At 40.3% G+C, this 26,713-nt stretch overlaps 1 protein-coding gene across 1 annotated transcript in view; it reads right to left on the bottom strand.

The window, feature by feature from the left end:
• SMIM38 (small integral membrane protein 38) overlaps positions 1-26,680 on the bottom strand; it is a 39,805-nt gene extending 13,125 nt beyond the window's left edge. Inside the window, exon 1 of the mRNA XM_085579919.1 lies at positions 48-26,680. The gene's annotated coding sequence lies outside the window, so the exon portion shown is untranslated. The remainder of the gene's footprint in view (positions 1-47) is intronic.
• Between the last annotated feature and the right edge of the window lie 33 nt (positions 26,681-26,713).

Raw genomic sequence — 26,713 nt, 5'->3', positions numbered from 1 at the left:
CCCAATCAACCATTCTAAGCCCACATCACTAACCACCACAGACTTACAACAATTTCAAGGTGAGCACCAGCTGCATCCTTCAAAAAAATTCCTCACTTCAGGGCACAAACATCAGTAGGTGAGGAGAACCAGGACATGTGGACAGTGGCAACCTACTATGGAAAGTTGAGACAAGCTGTGTACATCCTTGCGTACTTATGCACGAAGAAACTCAAAACAATGTTTTGTGCTTTGAGTTGCTTTCATTAAAAAAAAAAAAAAGATAATAATTTTGAGAAAGTCTTCTCTCTTTGTTCCATTTCCTTTCAATTCAGACTCCCAGAATCTTCCATTGTAGTTTAAAGCCAAAATATTTCCTTCTACCTTATCAGGCAACATGTAAATTCTAGCTACCAATGAGTTTTCTGAAAAGTAAACAAATAAATTAAAAATTAGGATGTACAAGGACGTTTAAAGGATATCAAGTTCTTTCAGAACAATTTAAAATCAACTGGTTTTTGTGCAGAGGGCAGCAGGTGGATTGCCTATCCCGCTCTCCCCAAGCATGGTGAAGCACCAGTGTTCCACAAAATAGAAGTCAATCATATCACAAAATAACTATGTCCAGTAGCTTCCCACTCAATAGAATAAAATGGCTTCAAAAGTCCCTTGCAAGCTACTTTATAATTCCATTCTATGAACTAGTACAATCAGCTTATTTGTAGGATGCTGCCCTTGGGGACAGCCTACAGAAAAAGAGCCAATATTCAGATCCTGTTCACACACATTCAGTTTCACTAGAGAACACACTCAGAAGGGCACTTTGGTGGCAAAAATCTTTAAAATCCAGTAAAATCTGTGCCATTTTCCCAAATGAAGCCTAAAGGGGGTTTACAGGTCTGTTTGTTTACACAGAGACAAAACATGTCCCACCTGGAAGCATCAGTGGAAGCCAACAGAGTCGTACCAGGATGGTATCTCCCTACAGACTCAAATTGACCACCAAGGCCAAAATGGTAAGAATCTCATAACCACGTGCTTATCTTTGACCAAACAAATACTGTACTGATGAGAAACTGTGGCGTGGAAAGTCTGAACAGAAATGAGCCCAGATTTTCCAAGGGGCATCTACTTTACAGCTGCCTCATGAAGCTAAAAGAAACAACATTTTTAAAGCCAGTTCATGTTGTATTCTTGAAGGACTTTCTGTATTTGGTTAATTTTCACCCCTGCATACACGTGCACATGCACACACCTGGAACAGCAAAAACAAAGACTTAAAGGTGGGGAAAACCGATGAAGAAAGAGAAATGGGTTTTCCAGTGCCAAAGATGGATTCAGTTTCAGAGAGAAGATTAAATCTCATCATTTTTTGTCCCTCATGCAAGTGGTCAGACAAAAGTTTCCCAGGTTCCTTATAAACTGAAATAACTCTCCTGAATAATTTATATTTTTAAAAAGTGGTCTCCAGCAAGCTTTACCTGAGAGCTAGCTGAATCTCCTTGCAAAATGTGCTGTTTAATTGAGGTTTAACTAGACTGTCATCTACAATCCTAGGCCCAAACACAGGGAAATAAAACCCACAATGTTTCCCCAAAGGAGGCAGAAGGCGTTTACACACTGTATCCTAAGAGCTAACAGGCACAGATAAAGTTGTGCTTTCAGCTCCAGCAGAATAAATCTTCAGGAACTCCACGTTGACAGAAACCTCCACCCTAAACTCTCCAAGGACTCTACTCAGCTCAGCTGAGGATACTGAGGAAGCAAACTCTGATCCTCTTTTTCTTCCTAGAAATTTGCTTCACGATTCAGTATCTTTGATGTAAATCTTTTACAAGACTGTGAGGGCATCAAGTCAGGAACAGGATGGGGGAAACGTGTTTCCAACTCCTCTGTGGGGGGACCATTAGGAGGAGGGTTAATAGCCCTGGGCATGCAATCAAATTAAGGTTTGTGCCAGTTCCCCCAGGCTTTCCCTTGCCATCAGCAGCTTCCCCAGGCTGGGCAGTTCACCCTCATCTCCTCCCCAAAGACAGTTCTTAAATAGAAGCACGACAGTCTGCTGGGAGGAAACAGAGAGATAATCACATAACTAACTTATATGGACAAAGTATGAAACGGGCCGAGGGAGGGGAAGGAGGGAGGGAGCCTTTGATAGCTTCACCTTTGGGGCGACACAACCCTAATGCACATCCAGCTTAAAAACCGAGAGGTGGAGGGAGCTGGAATTCGGACCTTCCCAGCATGTGGATTGCAGCACTGAGTCTAAACAAGGCTGGAGTTAGCATTCAGAGCACACAGCCCAGCAAAGTATGGGAAAGGGATCGAGCAGCCAGCCCAAAGAGCTGGCGCCACGAACTGACGAGCAGAGCGCAAGTGATAAAGATTTACTGCGAGAGAGAAGGAAACAGTCCGCTGGCCCGATTAGAGCTGTGAATACCGAGTTGTTCAGGGAGGATTTTGCAGCTGACTGATCACAGGCTGTCGGAGCAGGCCTCGGACAACAGCTGCAAGGCTTGCTGGGCTGCAGAAACAAAAGGCGCCTAGCACGGTGCAAAGAAAGAGTTGACAGGTTGTTGTTAGCAGTGGCAAATGTGTGAGGTATGTCACTGTGTGTGAGAAGGGCTGGGCTGGGGTGCTGGGGAAGAAGGAGGGCAAGAAGCACAGGCAGCGCTCAGAAAAAGAGGGGGCATCGCGGGGGAGGGAGCAGGGACACAGGCTTGGTCAAAGCGTTTTCCTAAAATCAGGCCGGTGTTTGTAAGGAGGACAATCATAAGGTCTGTTCACTGCTGCCAAGATGAATTAGCCCATCATCTCATTTATAGGACGAATCCGGTGGCACAGACTATAAGGTGCATGGCATTAAAGGGACTAATTAGACAATTCTGGCAAATCTGAATTAAGACCCTTTCTTTCTTTGAAAGCTGGAAAGCATTTCTCAGGACTCCAGTCAGATGGCTAAGGTTTTGTTGGACCTTTTCTTTCCCTTCTGAGAAGGGATATCTTGTGCAATTCCCTAACTCACAAGGGTCTGCTCTAAATTCTGCTCCGAGCTTCAAGAACAGTTGTTAGGAAGCTGCTGGCATTTACATAATATCTAAAAAGGTCCAAACGAAAATCCCGGATTCTGCAGGAATTCAGTTCTCAGGGACAAACTTTACAGCTGGTCCCTCCTGTAAGAGTGGGCTAAACCAGAAGCCCACATGAGAACATACCTGAGCTAGGAGACCACAGCTGAATTCTTACTCACACATGCAAAACAAGCGAGGTTTTTCAAAAGCTGGCTTCTAATCTGACACCCACCCCCTTCAAATCCAGTGCCTGCAGCCAAGTGCTTTTCCCAAGCAACTCTGAGTTTTCTGGAGCCATGGTTCACTAAGCATGTGAGTGCTGGGCAGGAACATATCAATGAAACTCCAGAGATGATCAAAGACAGGAGTTGGAGAACAGGAGACCTTACTCCCAGCTCCCTGTTTGGCAAGTTTAGGATCCAGTTCTTGAAGTCTGGCAACACTTTACTCCAATTGTGACCAAAACAAAGTGTTCCAAACACCTCCGAAGCAGTGGTGTATGCTGTTTGCACACAACCACTATATTATAGGGGTCACTATTAAAATGTTTTACAAGCAGCTAAGGTTACCATGGCATTCACAGCATACTCATAGAAGGCAATACCATGAAAATCACAGAAACATCCAGCATTGCAAGCTGCAAATATCAGATGTTTCATAGTAATTAGTGACACTTTGTAAAGCATAGGCTTCTTGCATTTTAACACACATATCTATCACCAACAAATAGGAGATGCTAAGAAAGTGCAGTGGCCTTTATAGTGTTCAATTAATTATACAAACAAACCTTATTTTGATTTTTCTCTTCTAAATGGTCTCTGGGACCCAGTTAGTCTAGCCCCAACGGGCAGCACTTGATACACTGTAAAGGGAACTCAGAACAAGAGGCATTTCAAGTCTTCTAACACAGCTTCATTCTCCCAAAATATATATAAAAAAAACCAACCCAGTGTGCAGAATACTCCATCTAGGGGCAGAAGTGTGACTCAAAATTTCCTTAGCCTTCCCTCTGACATGTGTTAACCTCATTCTACCAGGTCTGAGTGCATGAGAAATAATGTCCATAGATTTTTGCCTTTTTTTTTTTTTTTTTTTTTTAAATACAGAGCTTCCAGCTTGAGTTTCCACTTAACAGTAATGAAGAATACTGGCACCACTTTTATACACCTACTAGCACCTGGACTATACTTTAAACTACAAATATTATCTTAGGAACAATTTATAATATATCATCCCCATATGCTCAAAGTTTTCAGCTGAATAAGGGTTACCACTGAGCTCAACTACAAAGAATACTGAAATGTCTGAAGGACTACTTGTGTAACTATATTTTTGGATGTAATTGTGCTTCTGCTGGAGTCAAAGCAAAGTCTGAATTTGAGTGCAATGAGAGCAGAAATAATTCATGGCAGAAGCATATTACTGAATCACAAATTCTCCCTGTAGCTGGATAATTCAGTATCACTTATGATTAATGGAATTTGTTCACCAAATGTATTTGAGAGTAATGTATACAGTAGACAGAAGCAACAATTCACAGGCTCTGAGAAAACCCTGAAAATATAAAATAATCCCCTTTTTTCTTTTTAGGGAAAAATTATTTACATAATCATATCAAGCCTTGCCTTCCAATGATGTTTTCTTTATAAAAATGGCTTTCAGCTGACAAGTCTTCACTGATTTTCCATAGTCAGCAATGGGTTACAGCTTGTCCATAATGCCATAGCTCTCCACTGCACTGTATCTTGCTCTTTGTCTCTCTGGTACTGACAGGCTGCTTCTGAAGGTGCTGTAACACTTTGGAAAGTAATCACATTAGTCCCTACATTTGCTCTCCTTAAACACCTCTGCTTGATCCCCTCCACTCTTCCTGTTCAGCCTCTCAGTCACGAACTTCGTACTTCATAAATGCAGAGGTTAGAATTTTCTAGACACCACTTTAATTTCTCAAATAGCAATCCAATTACTGAGCAAATTGGCGCATGTGCCTGGTTACATAGTGACTTGGCACTGACTCCACTCGCTGCTGGCAGTGATGAATGTGTTTCCCCTTCAGCCCTCCTCATCTATCTGCCCCAGCCTCCGAGCCAACACCAGTGAGCACATAAGGAGAGTGCCTGGCAGCTGCAAGCCTGAGGTGCCAAGAGGCAGATTGTGTTCTGTAGCAGCAGGATCTGGGGCTGTGACTGGCTTCCTGGCTAGTCTTTTGTAAGACCTGTTCCATGGCCTCTAGGTTGGCTCTAATGAAGCCTGTAGAAATGCCTGCAGGGAGCTGGTATAGAAGTGAGTTAAGTCAAAGGTTTAATTTGGTTTCTAAAGTGAAGTGAATGTATATTGGCCTTCTCTTTCCACCCTGCAATTATATTCCTGCCACATTTATGTGAAAATACAGTATTCAGTCAACAATAGGAGTGCATTTCTGGGTATGTCTGCACCACACACTGGGGCAAAGATCCCCAAGCCAGTCTCAATTAACTTTGCTGCAGAACCAGGAGCAATATAGCCATGTTTGCTCGCTGTGACACCCGAGATAATTAACTATGTATGGCAGTAACAGAGCTTTACTGTTTCTGGCATTGACGCTGCTGTCCCTGTGTGGCAAACTGCTACAGACGTGCCAGCTCACTTGGAGGTAACTGGAGGGCTCCCCAACTCATTGCTGCTTTGCACTGCCCAGATGTGTTTAGGAATACTCCGGGAACTGGCAGGAATTTGTTGGCCATCATGTGAGAGTGGTGAGGCAACAGATGTGGTTGCAGTAAATGTGGACTGTTCCATCCCAGTCACATTCTTTTAGTACTCACAACATGATGGTCACAGAGCATCTTTAAGTAATGTGCGGAGCATCTTGAGCAGCATCTGTCACATGTGCTGTTTTCTCAATGTCTCACTTCCTCCTCCAGGGGCAACAAGCTGGACAAAGATAATGTAAAATATTTCTCATATTTGCTTTTTTTTTTTTTTCTTTCCCCCAAGAAATTTAGGTCTTAGTCATAAGTGAACTTCTTTAGACTATTTAAAAAGCCATTTTCAATTGTTGCAATGAACCAGATAAGAACTTTCCCACAACAGGATAGCTTGTCCCCATCTGGTTTTTTTTTTTTGATCCCCAAGAAATGAACTTTCTTAAAATAAATGAGTGCAGGTTCCAACAACCAGAGATGCACTATGATCCCTGTAATTCAAACAGGCTTTGGTGAAGGTAAAAACAAAACACAACTTGCCAGCTATTCCTCTTTTGGAATTCCACCTCAGGCATACCAAGGAGCTACTGGAGCAAATTTCTGATGCAGATGATAGTCTGGAAAGTATCTGAGTGGACTATGAACTGCAGACACAAGAATATTTCACTGAGTTTGCTTGCTTGGACTTTACTGTATGAGTTGCACTTTATGGGTACAATTGTTTGTTACTGATGGAATTTTTCCTATCCCGTTATATTTTTTCCCCTAAATCAGGTATCTTGACAGAGGTACTTAATGAGATGTACTCAGAGGTACTCAGTGAGTGGTTGGATTATATTTAATTAAATCATCTGCATTTATTACAATGCAAGAGCCTTTACCAGTGTTTATCTGTGGGAAGATAAGAAGCCCAAAGTCTTCTGTTGGCTCCCTAGATAAACAAGCCATATTGTAATTCCAAGAACCACCATAAGTATACAAGGACTTTCTCTTCAAACCTAATCAATCACCCCAGATCTCAAGATTGACTTTTCACAAGGCACCAAACATGGTGATGAATTTTAACACACGCACCCCTTGAGCTATCCCTCTGTACTAACACCCACAACTGTGATGCAGCAGTGTGGATTTTAATTAACTTTTTGATATCTGAGTGTGATGTTTTTCCTCTGTGCTCTCAGTCTTTGCCACAAATTTGTATGGAGTCACTTTAAACAAACACTACTAAATTCTGCACAGGCACCAGGCAAGGTAAAGTTACACGTGTTGCTGGTAGGCTTCAGACCATTTTTCAGCACTCTGTGCCTCTGTATTCCAGTGATGTCCAAGAGAAGGATAAAAACCATGGAGCTGCAGATGAAGTGCATCCCTACTGGCATCTTCAATACCTCCTACAGGACACGGGAGCCACGCTCATGGCCACAGGCCTGTCAGATACAGGGAAGAGTTGGTTACCCAGAAGGGCACATGAGCATGTGCCTCTAAGCAGTCATGTGAATGCCCCAAACATGCCAAAGCTAGCAACATTGCTGCAGCCAAGCTGTGCTGGAGCTAAGCATGCACTTAAGAGCTTTGCTGGATGACAGCCATTTACAGATGTACAATCAGTACAGAGACACAGAGGCAGAGACTTCCTTTCATGGATCCTTCTGAATTCTCTTCCTGAAGACACATACTTGGTTATTTCAATTAGCATGTTTAGAAAACCAAATACTCTTTTTCTGATTACATCTCAGACACTGGCATATGTATAATTTTTTCTGGAGTCCTTAATACCATACTTCTTAAAGATTCAGAGCCAGACAAACAACTGAAAATCAAAGGCAGAAAGTAGCTGGATTCTGATAAGACAGAACTCTCCCTGCTCCTGTTTGCCTCCTGCTTCATCCTTGATTTGTTTGAAGATGCTGGTGGGTGCTTGCCTACATGTAATGATAACTATTAACATCAACTTGGTGAATAAGAGAAGAGAAAGTGGAAAAGAAAACAATAGGAAAGGCATTAAGGGCACTAAGTTGTTCTTTCTGGGATGAGCGTTAGGCATATGTTCACAACTCCAGTCTCAGTGCAATCAAAGCTGTCCTGTGCCACTGCCAAAAACTGTAACAGGTGCCAGAAGATTATAGCATGGGTTAAATCCAGTCTTCAGGCACCAGCTCAGGGACTGATCCAAATCCCAGGAGCCAATGAACATCTTCCCCCACATGTCAACTGTTTTCAAATAGTTCCCCTCTTATTTTCAGTGTGATGCTGGGAAGGGGAAGGGGGATAAATAAATTTGGCTGCCAGGAGGCAATCCTCTAATTTCACCATTGCCAGTCTGGTCAGGTGCCAAAGTCATGTACAGCTACTCAAAAACATTTGTAAGGTAATTAATATTTGATATTTGCAACAATAAGAGAGCTTCATTCACACAGGACTATTAAGACAGCTTCTGGTTCCATTCTTCCCAGCACATTACAATGACAACTCCATGCCAGCAGTAGCCACATGGCCTAAAGGTGCCAAGCTGGCAAGGATACTCTCTCTCAGCATTTGGCATCTAAACCCCTTAGCAAAGCCCTCAGCAGTTGTGCTTGGCTGCCATTGGATCCGTCATGTGCTCGGGCTGCTGATAGCACGGGAGGTGCTGTGTCCCCTGGGCACCATTTCACTTTAACACCTGTCTGATTCAGAGGAATGCGCACACATGCAGAGTGAGATCCCTGCACAAATCCTCCCGCACACCCAGAGCACATGCTCCATTTGTTACTGAAAGGGGTCGTTTCCTCAGAACCATTGTGCCTTATTTTTTTTGTTGTTGTTTTTTTTTTTTTTTCCTCCCCGCTCTCCCCCTCCTCTTTCCCTTCACATATCTGTACACAGCCTTTAGAGGGTCCTACATCCTGCCATGCATTCCACATGTGTTGGAGGATTCCTCTGTGAACAAGGAATACAAAACATAGCCCTTTTGTATATAATGAAATCTCATATTTTACTGTGCTCATATAAGACCATTTTCTTTGTGACTAAGAGTCTTTTTATTTGTGACATTTTAATGATCTACAAATGTTTGGTATAGATGAAAGGAAATTATTATTTCCAGGTCACCTTGCAGTAATATTTTTTGATAGGCACCATAATTCCAATTAAATTGAGTACAAAGGGTGGGAGAAACCCTTCAAATATTTAAAATGCCACTGAAGCAGAAATATTTTTAGGGGAAAACATAAAAACAAGTATACATCCTTTACCACAAGCTACAAAATATCACAGGAGCACAGATAAGAAAACTCAAAACCCTTTTTCCTCTGGGGACCATTCAAACAAATGCAGACCATAAGAATGTGACACTGTGCCCAACAAACACCACGTTTTTGTGTCACGGAATTGGGGCTGACTTGGGCACAAGTTTATTGAGATAATCCCAAGTCTGGTCCCTCAGAGGTACCTGTGAAAAGCACAGCTACTACCCCAAGCTTGGCAGAGGCAGCTCCCAGGAGCTACAGCAGAGAAGTGCATTGAGATGTCACAGAGCACCTCCCCAACCCCTGCCTGTCCCAAAGCACTACCCCCACGAGCCTGCACTGGTTCTTCTGGTACATTCTGACACCTTTGAGCATGGTTATTTTTGGGTCAGACACCCTGAAGCTTGTGAAACACACGCAAGCCTTGGGTCGCTAAGCTCACACCACAAAATAGCTGCTATCGCTCACTCTGGAGGGGAGGCTCCGTGTGCCCATCCCACCCCATCTGCAGCACCCACACACAGGCCGTGGCCCCCCGTGGTCCCCCTCGAGCCATTCCCTCTGCCAGGCACCTTGTCCTGTGATTTTTGGTTTGTGTCAAGCTCAGGCCCCTTCAGCCAAGGCCTCCCTGTTCTAGCACAGAACACAAACCCTGCTGGCTGCAGTAGTATGTACCTATCAGTACTCCTGTGTTTACCCACATGAGTTTTGCTTTTTTTTTAATATTTTTTTAATTGTTCTGAGGGAGCTGATTTTTATAGTTTTGTTGGGCTTTTTTTACCTTCTTGAACAGTTCTTCACTATTCAATCAGGAAAAAAAACCTTATCTGCCCCTCTCTTCTGATACATATCCTCTTCAGAATACTAGGGCAACATACAGGATGGACACTGGGACCATGACAAATTTAGGATCCAGCATCTTGGAGGCTTTCCTGGCCATATGCCATACTTTTCTGGAATGGAAAAAAGCTTTTTAATAAGGTATTTTTTTGTAAGAAATTCACTGTTTAACCCTGGGGAGGCAAGGAAATACTCCAACTTAAAATTATTATTCAGTTGCATATAAAAATGTTATTTTAGATAATTTTTAGGACTTGCTGTAATTGCATTATTTTCCATTTCTTTCCTTCCATGACCTGGGCAGTGAATTTCATTGTGATTAAAGCACCTGGCTTTTGGAGCAAGGGAGACGAAAAATAAGTACCAAATAAACCTATAAAACTCTCAAGCAACATTCCTGGAATAGTTCTTCTGCAAAGTGCATGGCATGCTCAGAACACATGATTTCCAAGTACAAAGATTTCATTGGCTTCAGTGCTCAGTGTGGTCATCTCAGATTCATGCCAAATAAACCTTCCACATCATATTGACATTTTATTTTTCATCTCTGGCTACACCTGCTCTTTCTAAAAAGCAAGTTCCCAGCTCCTGCAGGATTTTCCAGGATGAATGCATGTTTTATGATCTTCCCTTGAAAATTATAACCTAGAAGGCAGCACTGAATGTTACTCTTGGCAACTAAAGCAGAAAGGAGTAAGTACAGGATTTCAGAAGATGAAACAAAAGAACAAAAGCCAGGGAAGAGGCTTTGCCTACATCAGCTTCCTGGCACCTTATTTTGGCAGCATCCCAGTGCCAGGTATCAGGAGCAGACTTGTTCTCACATGAGTGCCAGTCAGAGTGAGCCCTGGGATGAGTGCACCTTACAGCATGGCTTGATACAAATCATGTGGAAGACCAAGGAAAGGAAAAAAAAATAATGTCAAAGTCAGAAAAGCCTTCAGTTTCAACTACATACATGTAAATCTACATGGAAAGACCTTGCCAGGTGTTTCCTTATCATAATCCACTTCCCCATGTTAACTTGACTAAATAAATACAACTCACCCAAATCAAATCCTGACCATTTCCCCATTTTAAACTTAATTAACTTTCTCAGATTTATGCATTTTTTCAGCATGCAATGCAAAGTCAAGAGCTTCTTCATGAGAACGTGCCTGACTGGGAAACTTCTTTTTTTCAGAACAGTTACTGTGCCATAACACAAGGGTAGAACACTGCTTTAAACACTGATGACTCTGGACAATTTATATGCTAATTTCAGAAATGATTCCTCCTACATTAAATAAGGAGCTGAGGAATGTTCCAAAGGTCTAGACAGACCATGGCATTAACAGATTGGGTAAATCAACATTAATACTGCCCACAGCATATTACACTGTATGAACTTTCTTCACTGCCCACACTTTACTAATTTTAGTTCCACGTGGTTCCTCAGCTGACTGGCCAAAATATAAACTACATCAGCTCCCTAAAGCCTCCCTGTGCCCATCTTGACCTTGGACTTGCCTTTAATATTAAACTTGAGAAAAAAAGTCCTGAATGGTCACACTTTCTTATTCAGGGTACATTTATGAATGGTTTATAAAGGATTAATAATGATTAATAGCTTATGAAAATGTTAAAGAAGCATAGACAACTTCAAAAATTAAGAATAGGTGCTTGACACCCAACACTAACTAATCATCCATCTAGAACATATATTCTAGCCCAAACTCCATCAGTGTAAATTCCAAGTCTGGCAAATAATTCAAATATCTTCAAGCTTGTTTGAGCATTGACAAGTTCTCCAGCATTTATTAGCAGTATTCTGTGGCTCTTATTAAAGTACAAGACAAATCTGTCTCTGAATTTATACTTGGAATAAACAAGTTGTTATAAAACCTTAGACTAACAGAAAAATTTCCAGTTTTTGTTCTACTTTCAATGAAAATGATATTTACACCATTTCTCATATGTTGTATGTAATGCTAATAACACAGAATTGAAAAACTCAAAATGCATGCAACAATCATCATCACTAGATGGATCACAAAGTACTAAGACGAATTGAATTTTTAAAACTCCTTCTGTTCCTGCATCTCAGCTTAACAGCTACACTGGTAAAACAAGGCACTGATTAAAAGCATGATGCCGAGTTTAAGTGCTTAGCTGTCACAGAAAAAACAAAAATTAAATCCCACTTGGGATGAAATTTTGGGTTTAGAAATAAATCAGCATGCAAAGCACTTACAGCATTTTGTGTATTATCAAGATGTGATGAGCTCTTGCAGTGTCACTTACTGGTAAACCCTAAAGCAGTATATACTGTCATGTACCTTCACATGACAAAAATCTGATTTCTCTGCAACTGAAGTTAGAGCTGTCTTTCTTTCTTCCACCTTCACTTTCCTCCCCTTTTTCTTTTTTATGTTTCTGCTTAACAGAGGATTATACCAAATCCATGTGAATGACAAAATCCCATCACTTTCTTAACAGACACTGCAACATTTTGGGGGCGCAGAACTGAATATTAAGTCAGAAGAGCACTGGGCAGGCACCTTCTCTCACTGAATTCAACAGCTGCATTTACACAGAGTGCTAAGGGATTGAATTAGGTCTGCTTACCCTAACCAATCATTGCACTAGGAATTAATTATTTCATAGGAGCCACCTCTTAGCAAACTACAGCCAGGTATGGAGTGAAAAAGCCTTCCAAAAATCAGTACAAGCAGGACCCTGAGACCTGACCCAGGTAATAAATACATCACACACAGCAAGAACATGCTTTGCTATACCTGAGACATCTCAGCCAAATGGCTCCTGATAATGATCAATGATGGCAAATTGGCAGCCGGACCACTGGAAAAATTCCAAGCTTCACCTTCCAGCTACAGGAATGAAGAGGATATAAGTGAATGTGATCTTTGGCAGGGAAAGGTACATTGTTTCATTGCTGTGGGAAAAAGTGCTTCATGCCCAAAGATTTCCTTAAAAAAAGATTATAACGAAACATTAGAGGTAGCATTATTAACAATAATCAGTTTTCCTGGCTAAGTGAAAAACAAAACCTTCTCCAAACCCATTTCGAAGATGCAAGACAGAAGAAATGAAATCTAGTGTTTCACCCCTCACTTTTTTTCTGAGCACTTCAGCAGAGATGCTACTGCAAAGAGAACAGGCCTTTGTGCGCTTTGGGTTTTAAAAATCAAGGCAGCTCCCAACTTCCCTGTTCTTTTTCCCCATCAACGAATGAGGAGGAGATTAATTCAAATTTTGGGGTTAGATGATAACACTTGATATACTGAAAACAACAATCCTCACCACCTCAAATTAATTTCTGAATGGTGAACCTTGTGCAGGAAATAGCTCATGTCTGAAAAGAGACACAAAATGCATACAGCTTTAAAAATTATTTGGGGATCTCAGAATCCAGAGTTGTTGTTATGCTCCGTGGAACAGATAAAACCTGAAGAGGCTTTATAACCTTTCCATCAAAACCTAGTGATAAGAATGTTGCTAAATATTCCAACAGGTATTCTTTCTGAGAAACCACAAGTGAAGCTCATGCAGATGTCTGCTCTTGAGTACACATAAATATATGTGTAAAACATCCTATGCTTCTCAACAGGAAGGAAATCATTCCCAAGCCAGGGCTCATCCAGAGGCTCTGACTCATCCCTGTGCATTTAATAAAGAGCCACCTTTCTCAGTCTTTTACCCCAGCTTCCTTCCAACATCCTTTACCTCCTGCAAAGGTTCAGCCAGCTCCTTTCCTCAACCAATCTTCTTAGTTTCTCCCAGAACACACCTTATCTCAACAGGAAAACAAAACACTGGAATGAATGTTATTTTATTACTTCTCTCTATGCCTCTCATGCTGCCTTTTTAGGTTAAAGTTTCTTTATGACAGGGATTAGTTACTATTCTGTGTACTCACACACCACAAGCTGGATCTTAACCAGCCTCAAGGCACTACTGTAAGAAATTGCAAATAAAAAGAGAACTATCTTTGCCCTAGGTAAATGCTCTGCAGAGGGATATCAATCATATTTTTCCATCTTTGTAAAAGGAACCCCAGAAAGCACATAAAAATATGCCAAACATTATAGAACCTAAATCACCAGTTCTTTTGAAAAATATGCATTTTAAACAATTTCTATAGCATGAAATGGAATTACATTTATTCTATGCATCTCTGAAATATTAAACAAGGTGGACATTTTATTTTTGAGTGTTGTTCTTGTATCTTTTCAGGGTACTTAGGAGTAAATTTTACCTGTTCATAATTACCCATTTCTCTTCATTGAGCTACCTGAATATAATTAGAAGAACATTTAAATTGCAAAAGTTTTCCTATGAAAGACCATAATTGGATATAGAAATATTTCAAAATACTCAGGAAGACACCAAAAAAAACCATTAAAAAAAATGATTCAGAACATGTTTAACATCTAATTCTTTTTTTTACTGATAATTTTACAGCAACCATGTACTTCATTTTCTTAGTGGCAAAGCTCTTGGACAATCCAAGAGGTTAGGCCATAGGTATGTTGTCAACCTGTGTTTATCATAGAATGCTAGAATAGTTTGGATTGGAAAGAAACTTAAAAATAATCTCATTACAATCTCCCTGCTCTGAGCAAGGACACCTTTCACTGTCCCAGGTTGCTCAGAACCCCATTCAACCTGGCCTTGAACAATTCCAGGGATGGGACAGCCAAAGCTTCTCTGGAGAGTATGCTAGGGCCTCGCCACCCTACAATAAAGATTTTTTTTTAATACCTAATCTAAATCTACTCTCAGTCGGAATCCATTCCCTCTTGTCCTGTCATTCCATGCTCTTGTGAAAAGTCTCTCTCCATCTTTCTTGCAGGCTCTGTTCAGGTACTGGAGGCCACAGTTGGGTCACCCCAAATTAAATAGGTGATCAAGCCTTCAGCCCTCTGCTGGTGAATTGAGGGAAACAGACAAAATTATTGAAACACTATTTTATGAACAATACATAATGATTTCCTTTCATATAGGGCCACATGAAATTCCAGAGGTCTGTGGTACACTGGAAAAGAGGGTAAACCCTAATTTGGAACAAAGTGTCCCAAAAATGCATTAAAGGTTTTTATGATTTCAGGTGCCTTCCTTCACAATGGCAGTACCTTCTTTCCTCTTTGTTTGCTCAAGAATTTGTGTAGGGTCTTCCCTAATTGCACATTCTGAAACTTTCTAGCTAAAACAAGCTTTCATTAAAAGGAGCAAGCCATTGAGGCCAAAATTCAACCTTTTAAAACATGTGAGGTTTGGACTTTTGCCACATCCACAGCAGTTCCAAAGTCACCTCCTGAAATTCCTGCCAGTGTTACTAACAGGAATGGCTTTTGGTTGTAGTCACTGAGCCTGTAAGGGCTCTACAGTCAGTGCTGACCTTACAGATCCTCATGTTGTTTTGTTAACATGATGGTTTTATGCCTATTGGAGATTAGCCCCAAGATACATCCTTTGAAACAGGTACATGTGGAATTATCAGCCTGCGAACTGCCCTTCTCCACCCACTGGATACTATTGAGTATCTTTGACACAGGGAAGCCGAACTGGGAGGAAATGGTGGCTGTCCTCTTGAAATAACCTCTAGAAAAGATGAGGGTGTCATTGCAAACTTGTGGAAAAAAAGCAAGTTTTCCCATTGTCAGCATGCAAAATAGGCACAGGACAACAGGCACCATGATTTTTCTGCAGTAGGTTGGCAAATCCTTGAATGTGAGGAAAATGAAAGCCAGAGGCAGTGTGTTCCAAAGAACTATTAATTAACTAAGAGTTATAAAGCTGAGATTTAGAGAGCTGACTCCTCAAAGAGACAGAAGCAGCACAGAGCCTTGAACAGAACATTAAACTTCAGTATTAGAACAGGTATAATGTATTTCTCTAATAAAACAGGCTTTTCCAGTATCAGCCTCTTTTCTCAAGCAATGTCTTTGTCCAAAACAAAGTAAGAAAATTCTGCTACATGTACTGCAAATTAAAAAAATGAGAACATTCCCATTAATCACCAATATTTTCCTCCACCATAACCCCAAAGTGACTTCTAATCAATTCCCTACAGATAAAAAGCACAGATGTTACTTACCATCACATTATCGCTGATGACTGTGTTCCTAGGTTAGTGCCAAAGTGGGGTATCCCAACAGTTTTTACATTTGACCTTCAGTACCACACTTCCTGTTATTTCCTGTCTACCACGTTAAAGTTCTGCAAAATGGAATAAATGGAATAAATAATGGAACACTGCATAAGGTGACATTTCACCCATCTATAGGCAAATAAAGACAATCCCAGAGCTGTGTAGGTGCAACAACTAACAAGGGAATTACTTCAACTAATAAGAGAAAAATTCAGGAATTAAGCCAATTCACTGTAGTTAAATCACTGCAGAGAGAACCAAGATGACCTAAAGTAATTATCTCATGACATCCAGTCCAAATACAAGGAACCTTCCTATGACAGAACAGGTTTCTTTTCTCACATTGATTCTGGCCTAATTTTCCAAGCTTTTCAAGACAAGGGACATCTGATGTCTTAGTCACTAAAAGTTCTCATCAGTTGAGAACCTCTTGCAGTAATCTGTACAATCACAATAGCAATATAATTTTAGAGATACCTTTCTTCAGAGAGTTCCCAACAGTACTCACATGTGGTATCAAAATAGGCTTTATTAAGCTCTGCAGGAACCAAAAGCCATTATTCCTTGAAGAGGATATATGCCATCAGCAAACAGGGGGCTCCAGGGAGTTGGGATCCAGAAAATGCTGCCTCTTATTCATGCAAGATCATAACTTTTGGAGACACAGAAGCAAGCACTGAATCCTGAGCTCAGTAAGAGCTTCCAAAACAGGACAGCTCTTGTTCAGAGCTTGTTCTTATTTCTGTGGACTGGGGGCCTTGGGATTGAACCCAACAGAAATCAATGTAGTTCAGAAAAACCTCAGCATTACTAAGGCAAGATCATCAGGCCAGACTGTAAGGATTGGTAGCTGACATTTGGTGCTCAGTAGGAGCAGTGAACCACAGAGGTCCCTCCCTATTTCAGGGACAAACAATTCCCAAAGCCAGACTGTCCCAGATGCCTGAAAGAAGTCCATGGGGACAGTTTTAACTTTCTTATTCCCAGGAAAAGTAGCAAAAGAAAGATGTTAAATTCCTTCCAGTCACTGAGTTTCCACATTTGTAGCGACATTGCCCATAAAGTAGGAGATTGATGGCATTTCCATGGTAGTGACAGCAGAATGGGCAGTTGGAAGGTAAGAGGTTTACTTACAATAGCATCAACTCACAAACAATTTTTAAAAAGCTAGCAAACAAAGATGTAAGTCCATAAAGGAAACAGGCACGTTTGTATGTATGCCTGCTGCAGTTTGTGTTCTCCTTAAGGCCATAACACAATCCTTTATGTGAGCTACATGGTGAGGTGTTAAAGGAAAACACAAAAAAAAGAAAACCAAATGCTCTCTTTACCAAAATGAACACACCCAAAACACTCTTAGCTCCTAGATCCAAATATAGAACAGATCTTTGAAGCCTTTCAGGCACTGTCTACATTCTCCAAAAACTCCAAATACTCACACTGAAGAATAGAGAGCTTAGCTTCTGCCTTACAGGATAACAAATACTGTCCTGTTTGTCAATTTTGCTACAGAAAATCAAAAATTACTAATAAAAACAATCACTTTTTCTGGCAACATTCACAGACCCACTTGATTCTTTCCAGTAGAAAAATAAAGAACTTTTACATGCTTTTATTCACACCAGCTCCAAGATGTATCTCTTGGGGACAAGCTCGGTCTGCCAGGGATATAGGATCTAATTTGGGAGCTGGTAGTTGCAGTTATTGCATTAAAGCTCCTCACTCACTATCACAGAGCAAACCTCACCTGCAGAGACATTGTTTTTATGTTTACATGCATATGCATGCTTATATATAAAAATGTATTTTTTACATATATACACAGACACACAGACACATGCAAATGCACTTTTGGAGAGAAATCTTGTGTCTCAAACACAAAAGGCTGTCTCACCATAAATACTATTCTGAGATGTCATCTGCAGTTACCTCTATCACAAACATGCGGAACTGCAGTTCTTTCTGGCTTTATTTTACTGGGATGCCATAGCAAGTGGTAAATGTTCTGCTGCCACCCAATGACATTTCCTGGGATTGATCCTTTCACAAGAACCTTTTCTCCTACTCTACAATCGGGTTAAAAAAAAAAAAAAAAAAATCAGGTTAAATTAAAGGCAGCACTTAGAGCTGGAGCACTTTGCATACCTCTGGGGAACACAGGACATCACCACCTCTCCTCACCTGTATATAAATGGCTCCAGTCCTTTTCATCATTCCGCCAATAGCAGCAAAGCTTTATCTGAATTCCCAGTCACAAAACCATCATTGTGCTGTGGCAGTTAATTTTTACTGGTTTACAATGTACTTTCCTGTGCACAAGAGATAATTCCAGCTAAGCACAGCAAACCTCTCACACAGCTGTTATTATGCTTTATAGGCCATCAAAGCATTGATTTTGTAGTGCTGTGTCAATGCCAGACACGCCGACTCCCCAACACTGTTTTCACTGCTCAGTTCCTTTCTTCACCCTCCTGACAAAGTGCAATTTGTTTTAGTCCTTACTACTACGTCCAAATTTAGCTTGCAATGCTGTATAAACACAAGTGATAACCCATCAGGTTTGAGTGAGAAAGGGGAAATGCTGTAATGTGGGCCTTGAGGTTCACCCCACCTATAATTAAGTCCTCAAAAGTATGAACACTTCAGCTTTCTGTGCAGTAAAAATAGACATTTGTACAGTGCCAGTTTGAGGAAATCCAAGAAACTAGGCAAGTAATTTTTGTCAATATGTATTTGCACACAAAAACAAGCTGCTCAGTTCTGAAGAACCTGTCCAGAATTCTAGGGCAACAACATGTGCATCTGCTCAAATTAGTGTAATTTAACATTTGTCAGCCCAGAGTATACAATGAATTACTTTGAAATGTTGTTTACATTTTCAGTTATCAGCTTGAACTGATATAAAAGACCCTGACTGCTCAGGGGTGAATGCTCAATTGAAAATTTATTGTCACAGAGGAACCACAATTACAGGTTTAAAGGAAGCCCAACAGGGCTTGGTTTATTTTCATCTATTTCATTACTATTCTTGCTTTGGCACACAAAATGTAGCAGGATGTTCCTCTCGCCAGAACAGCTACAGATACATTAAAAACCTAAAGGAAGAACTAACTTCTTTCCCAATAAGCATCTACAAGAATATTTGATCACTGCATTAAAAGATAGAAGTTATTTCCAAAACATCCTGTCCACTGCTGCTCTCTGTGATTCTCAAAGATCAGAGATTGTTTTGAGGCTCATTAACAGTTAATGGTATTTATCTATGGCTCAAAAAAACCACAAAAAACAAAACTGGATTTGGTGCTTTATAAGAAGCACCACTTTCTTACCCTTACATTTTCATACTCCAAGCACAGTGCAGAAGTGTTACAGATACAAACATCTTGGTACAAACAGATATGTATTACTGATAATTCACTGCCTCAAAACATACCTTTTTATGTTTTGCCTTTAAAAAACAAAATCTGATTGTAATACAACCCCCTTGATTCAGGCCCCAGCACTTAGTTAAGCTCTTAGTTAACATGCTGAGAATGTTCCATTAAGTGCATCCAGCAGTGCTGATCACACAGCCCAGCCTGTACGGTCAGTGTAAAATAGGAGCTTGAACTCCCTCTGCTGGCTAAAAACACAGCTAAAGAGTTCAAAAATCCTCTCATGTCCAAAAAAATGAAAGTATATAAAAAACTTTTTAAAAATAAAACAAATAGAATCTTTTCCTCCTCATTAGAGATTTTCATCTTTTTAGTTGTTGGCATCTCAAAGCAATTTTGCAGTACCTGAAAGGAAAATTCCTGACCTCCCATGAAACACTGGTCTGTGACTGGGAAGCTCTGCAGATGAGGCCTGAACAATTTCCTTCTTAAGCACTGACAACAGATCACAGAGAGGATGGTAACTGTGGTGAAACACCAACCAGTCTGTACAAAAAAGATGGAAAACTGCTGGGAAAAAATACACCATCAGAGTAGCAAATTAAGATGTATTTTGAGAAGGACCAAAATTACAACTTTAGGTCAGATTTACTGAGAAAGGTCTTCTAAAGGTAATGGAGTGGCATATGGGGTTCAGTCCCCAATCCTAGGAGATTTTTTTGTGCTCCAAGTCATTTTGGCTCAGTTTCTTCCCTGGAAAGTGCTCTTTCTCTTTATCTATCTCAATTTCCAGAGAGAGGAATTCTGCCCCAAGGAGCCTACAGAGCAGATTCTGTGCCTTCTGTGACAGGTCAGATAATCCAGCTTTTTAAAATTCTTCCATAATTATTTTAAGAGCATTGTGTCTGACCTACTACTATCTTGCATGGAAATATTCATTCCTATATCACAATTAAACAGCCAAGAAGATATTGTACAGTCAGAAGGACTGTGACAGCAACTCTGTAAAATGACCTGAAGCATAAAAGCTGGCAAAGCAGCCTTTGCTGGTCAGAGGGCTCTATTCCATTAACCCTACTGGTAAACCCAGCTCAAATAACATTGTTTAACACATATTCTGCTTAAGCCTGAACACCACCACAAGTGAGATTCAGACATGCATTGATGGGCCACAAACCTTTCAGTCCAAACTTCCATCTTATCTGTGTGGGATTGGGATATAATTCAGCTTTCCCTCATTTAATGAACTAGATGTGGTCCTCCCCCAAACACCTGGTCATGAGTGTCTGGCGAAAAGCCAGGTAGCACTTCTCTGTGCAGATCAGAAACAACACACATGGACATTCAGTGCAGATCTGAATGCCTCAGACCTACATTTCACAAGGTCCACCTATACAATGCATGTGAGCCTTAGAACATTTAAGCCTGAACCCAAACTTTCCTCATACCTCACTTTCCAATATCTACGCACTTAGAAAGTAGAGGAGCCTGCTTTACAGATCTCCAGAGGACTGCATCAGGGTCCCTCAGGAGATGAGAAGAGAACCAAGGGCTTTGGAAAATGTCAGAGGCAAAAGTTAATAGTCACTGTGGAGGGTCTCAAATAAGCAGATGTTTCAAACATGTGCCTAATTTTAAAGAGCTGTGTTTCATGGCAGTAGATATTACAGTGGGCACCGACCCAAGACAGAGCTAAGGAGGAAAGGCTAGTGGACAAAACAGGAAGAAAAGCAGAGCATGAAAACCATTTTTTCACATGCTCTCTTAATCTGTGTAATCTACCCTAAAGAGGCCTCAAGCAAGCAAGTTAACCTCAGACCTCAGTTACAACATGTGGGCAACTTTATTGTCCAACAAAAAGTCCATTACACATTTATAATCTTATTTTATTAAATTTTCCTACTTGTGGTATTTACTAGTGGGTGTGTATGTGTGTGAGGTTAGTACAAAAATCTGTATTATATTTGTATATTAACAAGATTAAAAGCTCACCAGCGTGGCAGGTGTTGCTGTGGGCACATACTTGGATTATGGATTAACCAACTCCTATCAAAAACTGGGGTCTATCATCAAATCTAAAGCAAGGAAGGTAGGTGCTTTTTCTGCTGATCATCTATCTGAGGGCTTTGTTTGAATTATATCAGGAAAGAATAGCTTTGCTTCCTTCATGAAGTCTGATTACAGAAAGAGAGGGGTGACACCTCACACAATACAGTGAAGCTTAAAGGACAACCTGTTCCTCTGTGGCCCCTTCTGCTGGCTACTTTGATCTAAGTTTTATTGTCTGGGCTTAACACCTTCACCTTTGATTTCACAGGGAACTTCTTTGGAGGCATTTTCCTATTGCAATTGTCCAAGTCTTTTCAGAGAAACCACCAATTATCCAGGATGCTGGGAACTGAACACTTGTAGTTTTGGTGAAATACAAGATTACTTTCACTGGTATTAAACAGGTATGGGAAGACACATTAAAGACTCAAGTTTTACTTTCTAAGAGCAGTACTTATTTAAAAAAAAAAAAAAGAAAAAAAAAAGAGCATTGTCAGCAGCTCAGCACATCATGTGAGGAACCAATTCACTCGTAAAGGCAAGAAGACCTAGCATAATAACACAGTAGGGGCCAGACTGGCTTCCCAGCTCACCTTAGAAGGATGCTCCTTATGCAAGGCCATTGTTACACCACCACCTCCACCCAGCTCAATGCTAGTGTTACAGATTTGCAGCAGACACAAAACAGCAGTTCTTTCCTGGGAGCTAACAAATCCTGTCTGCTTTTAGCCAGAAACCTACACAATAACCCTAATTTTAAGCAAAAAAATCAAAATCCCTTCTGCTCTTACCTAACGTGACAGGCTGTATAACACAGTCCTTACAATTCAATTGTAATTTCTGCATCCAGCCCAGCAACCTGGGGCTGTATTAGAGGTCATATTTCACACACCTGCTACACAGCAGAACTTGGTCTTAAAAATGCACTCAATTTTCTTCTTTGATGGGAATCTCCACCCTCTTAAATGCTCATGATCCTTTGCCAGTGAGACTATGCAGGGCAGCTGGCCTCCTGGGCAGTTTTCCACATTCAGTGTGATGCTGCAAACGCACACTAGATCTGAAAAAGACTGTTTACTCACCTCCAAGAACAAAATACAAGAAGTACAAAGGAAGATGAGGCTAAAAGCATTTTTGAAGTGTGTTTCAGGTCCAACAGACTGCTGAAGCTGTTGCTTAGGGTGGTCATCCTGTATTTTTCCTCTAGCTTGTACAGCTGAAGTCATGACTTAATAAGCAAAATCTATCAGTTCACTTACACTTACCAAACTTCCAGCACGTGTGTTAGCCTCAGCTCATTCCTCCTAAATATTTATAAATATGATGGCAAACCAGCGATAGTCCTTCCTCCTCTTTGGATAAGATAGGAAATAAGTAGATTTAGAAATTTAGAGGTTCCAGGATTTTTTTTTTTATACCTTTGAAACAAAGTAAAAAAGTTATATACAAGAATAGGCAGAAACAAAATTAAAAACCAATTACTGTGGAAAAGTCAACATCATCTTCTAAACATCCAACTGAAGCTCACAGCTGGTGCAAAACAAAAAAAAAAAAAAGAAAAGAAAAAAGAAGGCAGCATTGTGTGTTAGCAAAGGCAGTGAGCAGGGACTGCAGGTTTTACTCTTAACTCTCCCATGGATTTCAAGCTCGGCTGTGGGCAGATCACCAAATATCTCAGCTGATCATCTACAAAATAAGGATAGCAATATTTTCCTATCCCAGCAGGATGTTTTCAGAAGAGTCCTTGGGAGGCACTCACTGCAGTGATGGGGTCCATGAAAGTCTCTGCACAGAACAAAGACAACACCTGCTCCACCGGTTAATGGGAAAAAGATGACTGACACTGTTACAAGGAATTTCTAGCATTAAAGAACAAGCTATAATTGCCTCTGGCTTACAGTTAAGAAATTCAGCATCAGTGAACCATTCTTTCATACAATTACTGTAGAAAAATTTAAGTATAGGACTAGATAAGAAAATAATGGAAATAAACTACATCAATGGCTGGAATTCCACATCAAAAGCAATATTTAGGTTTTCTCTTATAGTGGGCAACATACATTGTTCATGACAAAAATATCCTTTTGCTTCCTTTGGCAAACAAGTTCATAGATGATGGAGGTAAATGCACACCACAGTTTCTCCTCGAGGATTGCAACAATTTTAGTTAACTAAGACACTTTTGAAAAGCATTTATTATGCCTTGTGACTTCATTTTATACAGTTTTGAAATTTTTCTCATATTCTCTGTGGGACATAATGATAGGTGGCTCTTCCAGTGGCTTGCTGCACATATCCCCATGTATTTAGCATTTGAAAAATGCCAGCTCAGTCTTGAGGGTTTTTTTTTTCCTGACCATCTTCTTTCACTTTATGCTGGGAAAATTGTAGCTCTACAAATATAGAAGAGGTTTTGAGTTTATAATTAAATATGAACTTTAAGATCAAGGAAGTTTGATGATCTGGTGTTTATCTCTGAATTTGTAACAGATTTCCCATGACCTTAACTTCATGACTTAGATACTTCATGATCTCTTTTATCTTTTCAAAAAAGAGTTTGTATGTCTGGAGGATGCAGAAAAGAAACCAAGAAAAGCTTCAGATTCTACTCTGCCTTGGATCCAGGGAAACATCAGACCTATTTCAATTAACAAAATTAATTTTTAGTCATCATTACCTTTGGTAAGTTAAGGTTCTGTAATATTAATGTTAATTACTGTATCTTTGATTTTTGTAAAGTTTCCTAGTTGTTCCTAGGATGTATGCTGCATCAGTCCCCTGGTATTAACTTTTGAATTCATTCACCAAACCAAGTTGGAAAGAAAAGCTGAAGTGTGAGAGGTATGAATGCCATGCATTTTGTGACATGCGGCAGCAGGCAGAGCAGAGTGCCTGAACTAAGTGTCCTCATCAAGGGAAAAATTAAGTTATCCGACCTACTTGTCTTGTCAGTGAGCCAACACAAACTGGAAGAAGGGCAACACATGCCTTCTTCTTGCCCAAAAAGCTAAAGGATTTAGAAATGAGATTAAAGGGAACCCAGCAGAGTGAATTGCATGGAGAACTACGGGGAGCTAGTGCAAAGTCAAGTACCAGCAACACAGCACACACAGCTCAAACTCATTTTCCTGTGTATAATGGGAAGCTGAAGGAGCATAATATTGGTTTTGCTATCCCTACTTGTACAACGCTTGCACTGTAAACATTTGTTAGCCATTAGCTGGACCCAGCGGAACATGCTGTAACAACAAAAGCGAGGTTTGTTACAGCCACGGGAATTCTTCCCAGAGAAAGCACAGACAGGTGGGTGGGACAGGATCTCAGGGAGCAGCTGAGCCACCACAACGGGGCAGCTTCACAAACATCCAGACAAAGCTGTAGGAGGTGACTGTCAAATCCCTCCTGAAACAGCTCTCGAGCAAAGAGGAGCCTGCTCCCTCTCAGATACAGTGCTCAGAGCTAGGGAGCAGCCTCAAATCCAAACTACAGCTTCTCCTAAAACCTCACACAGCATCAACACTTCACTCCTCTCAGCCATTTACATATTTCGAGTATTGTTTTTAAAAGCATTTGCCTGTCTCTTGTTGATCTGAACAAAATGTTTGTTCTGACCATCTTCTTTCACTTTATGCTGGGAAAATTGTTGCTCTACAAATATAGAAGAGGTTTTGAGTTCATAATTAAATATGAACTTTAAGATTAAGGAAGTTTGATGATCTGGTGTTTATTTGTGAATTTGCAACAGAACTCTAAAGTTCCTCTAAACTCACACCTTTCATATGTCGTAAGGACACTGTTATTGTCCTGTAATGAACACCTTCCCCCAACTATGTATTTTAAAATGCAGGGCCCAAAATGGACAGAGAGATACAAAGGGAAGCACTATTAAAAATTACAGCAAAGCAATTATATTTTGATCTCTTTCAGATGCTGTTAGCTCATTGAATTTGCAGTACACTATCAGCTCTACAATATTTGTCTCCTAATACTACTTTTTCCCTGCCATGTATTGGTAAATTGTAACAGTGCACATTTATCTCAAATTTTACTTCACTAATTTTCGTGCTTTCCCCCAGTTTATCAAGGTGATTTTGCAACAGTATCAAATAGAGTGTATTGCTTAGAGATGGACTAAAAAGCCAGTTTTACCCCTACACCCTTGAACTCCAAATTATTCTTACCTGGAATTCAGAAAACAAATGGTCTTGCATATTTATAACAATGTCGGATTAAGTCAAAACCAGTTGATTTCTGGAAAGCTCCCAAGAGTTATATACACTTTTAATTAGAAAAAAAATCTAGTGGAAATAAAAATCATTAACACCTACATGCACAATACAGGTAAACAGCTTTTTTTTTTTTTTTTTCAATAAAACCCCAGGACAGAGCACTGGAATGACTGATCTGATGAAAGCACAATGTTAAACTACAAAAGCTGGGGTAACACTCCTGAAAAGATAAGCCATCTAGCATGGTAAGACATAGCTCTGAAATGTGAGGTGAAGGTAATTAATCTATACCCTGCACCATTTTCCTATAGGCCCTCTTTTTTCTTCTAGCTTTCTATGTCCTTTTATTTTCTTTCATTTTTTCCTGCACTTTAAGAAGTGTTGGAGTGATGCACAGAAATATTCCCCAAAACGTGTCAAGTTCATAGCTGAGTGTGCCTGTGAGGTTCATCACTGTATTTCTGTATTATTACTAAAAGAATCAAGAACGTTTCAGTTGAATCCTTCTTCTCCCTCCACTCCTAAATCTTTAAGCAATAAAAATTCATAGCAAATCAGGAAGGCAAAAAAAATACATGAAGAATCTCAAATTAGCCTTAATTAGGTGATCAAGGTCTTTCTTCAGAAGCTAGAAAAATCTGATTCTGATTTAATAACACAAGGTGATAATATTTTTACTTTGGTTTTCACATGCTCCACCTAAGCTTCTGCAACAACCACTGCCAGAGACATCACCCTGCTCCAGAACAGATTTTGTTCCGTCCTTAATAAAACCCCACCATCTTCTAAACCAGACGTGCTACTAAAGAATACCACGGACTCTGCTAAATTACATGAGCAATCTGCCCCAGCTGAAGTGCTATGAGGATGCTTTTCCACCAGTCTCTTGAGGAAAAGAGAGATGAAGGAATACCTGGTGTGTAGAAATGGAAATGCAAATGAAAATCAACCTGCTCAAAACCATCAATGCTCGGTTCCAATGAGGTTTCATTGGGTGTGCCAAGTACCAACAAATGATGCTATGTGCCTCCACAACTGGAAAATAACAGAGGAGCGTCCTCTAGGTCTGCATTTTGAAACTAAGCACTTATGTCCCACTTGCACGT

The sequence above is a fragment of the Lonchura striata genome, chromosome 5, assembly GCF_050655825.1.
Source record: "Lonchura striata isolate lonStrDom1 chromosome 5, ASM5065582v1, whole genome shotgun sequence".
Lineage (NCBI taxonomy): Eukaryota > Metazoa > Chordata > Aves > Passeriformes > Estrildidae > Lonchura > Lonchura striata.
The sequence above is the reverse complement of the archived record's forward strand: the minus strand, read 5'-3'. Positions and strand labels throughout refer to the sequence as shown.